We start from the raw sequence: 2,718 nt of genomic DNA on the forward strand, positions 1-2,718 counted from the left end.
AGTGCCTCTGAGAGAGGTAATATGTCGGAAACCTAGACGATTCGAATTTATTTCACTAATATAACAACCATTTGAAATGTCTCCATACAAATACCAATTTGAATGTCCCGGAAATGAACTTTATTTCGTCGCCAATAGATGTCAGAAGAGTCATATTTTGCAGTCAATGTGTCAGTTTTTTCCTGAAAACACTGATAAAACGAAGTTTCTAAAAATGAAACCTAGCTAGATCGATTTTTCGCTCCATAAACCCCCTGCTTACTAATTTTCATGAAAATCGTTTGGGCCGTTTCCGATAATTTCTACATATAATGAAACAAATAAGTTTGATGAAGGTTTAGGAGACCATAAGCGGCTATTCCCACTCTTATTCCTAGCTCGTCAAAAAGTTGTTTACTCGATCATGTACCATAAACCAGTGAGAAATTGTTGCCAATTAAAAAAGAATTACTCTACTTATCAATTCGTTTTTTAACGAAAATCTCATTTAAATTTGAAAAAAAAAATACAAAAAAAAAAGTAACCTAATAAAAAAAAAATATTTTATGTACTTAATAAAAAAAAAATTTGTAAATATTTCATCCAAGTCTGTAAACATTTGCTTTTTATACCCCACACACATAACACACCCACACAAACACACACACACACACACACATACACACATAATTCCATGAAACACCCTGTAGAATAAAAAAAATGTGTGCACTAATTTACAAGCAATATTTGTGCTTTGACAAACAAAACACACTAAAAGAAAAAAATCAAAACCAGGTAAATAGATTTTTTAGTATGGTTGGATGATTTTTTTTGAAATGTGTTTCTTTTTTGTTAGCTAAAAAAGAGGGAATTGGAAATTATTATGGAAATCTGAGAAATGTAAGAAATTATTGAACAACAACATGTATACTCAGGTTTGATCGTGGTATTAAACTTGGATTTCCCTCATTTTTAGCAATCGAAAAAGATTTCGAACAAAATTAACAACTGATACTATTTCTTTTGTTTCAAAAAACAAAATAAAAAATGATGTGCAATTGTTTTTGTATTTAAATAAAATCAAAAAAAATATATTTACAAAATAAAAAATAATAGGAGATCGATAATCAATATTTCTAGAATTTATTATTATTAATTTTATTGAATTTAAGTAATAAAAAATGATAAATAAGAAAACAAACAAACAAACATAACAATGTTGACAAAAAAAACAAAACAAAACTGTGTGAGATGACACTTATGACAGTGACAGACAGCAGGGGGCTCTATAGTCGAATTTTATTTATATGTAAATCATTAGTCTTAAATTATTTTGAGTGATATCTTTAAAATACATATATGTATCTGTTCATTAAAAAAAAATAATTTAATGTTTGTGTTTCATTTTTACTGTACTTACCTGTACTTACCTCAGTGGCGGATTTACCAGCAGGCTGAGTAGGCTGGAGCCTAGGGCGGCAAATTTTAAGGGGCGGCAAATTTAGTTCATAAATTTTTTATTTCGATTGACAAAATTTAGAAAAAATTATAATACATACACAAAATACGAATTTCAAAAATTATAGAGGAATTAAAATATTCAACAAAAACCGAAATATAGTCCTATATACAGTGCTAAATAATAAATATCTCAAAATCTCTGCATAAACAATTGCTAAACGCTTTTGATTATAATGTAATGATCATGAATTTTTAGAATATCGCAATAGCGATTCCATATTATAGTCGAAATTTAGTTATTTTTACATATTTTCTTCACTGATAATTACTATAATTTTTTCTCCGTGTACCTAATAATTATGAGATCTCCTTACACAATTCAATCTTGATACAATATCGATGGTCTAATCATGATTGCTGCAGCAAGTTTGCAAATTGTCAAATTCTATTCCAGAAAGTTATTTCTTTATGCGTAAAAAATACTGACTAATTTTTATTAAATAAAAAACTAGTTCGTAAGATTTCGTACGACGATATAATAAATGATTTTGCGAATTCAAAGTGTCGCAAAATAGTATTGTAATGCTTTTATAATTTGACTTGAATTATAATACTAACAAATAATTAAGAAAGGATATATTTATTGTGTTGTTTTGTAACTGTAAGTGTAATAATAAATATTTATCAACGTTCGCCAAATCTATATTTTTTGTGTAAGCTTTATTCCTATTACATAAGTATTGTATAGTTTTAACACATACCTTAACTTACTTTAAAATTGGTACATGTTTGAGATATTTTTTGCATAAAATATTGTTTTTTGATAATTCTTTGCTGTAAAAATAATCAAGGATCTAACACGGTACCATAGTTCTCGATGATACTAACCATACGGGAAAAGTTGATGTAATGAGGATAATGGAGCACAAATCATAAAGTTGCAATTTTATTGATAGATAATTGATGTGATTGTGAACTAAGATATCAAAATTTAGAGGCGGCAAAAATTGAATAGCCTACGGGCGGCAAATCTCTAAATCCGCCACTGACTTACCTGTTCTTATACCTTCTTCCAATCAACTATTTATCTTGCGTTGTGATGAAAATAACACATTTCAGATCCAAGGGCATCGTCAGCTGATGGCAAAGAGGGGTACAAGTTGCTTTATGAGAATGGGAAAAGTATAAATTGTATTTTTATTTTAAAGTTAGACCTATTTTACCATTAATTTACCTGAAAACGGGCGTGGATCTAGAGTTAAATTTTGGGGGGTCACA

Source organism: Chrysoperla carnea, chromosome X (genome assembly GCF_905475395.1).
Source record: "Chrysoperla carnea chromosome X, inChrCarn1.1, whole genome shotgun sequence".
Classification (NCBI taxonomy): Eukaryota; Metazoa; Arthropoda; class Insecta; order Neuroptera; family Chrysopidae; genus Chrysoperla; species Chrysoperla carnea.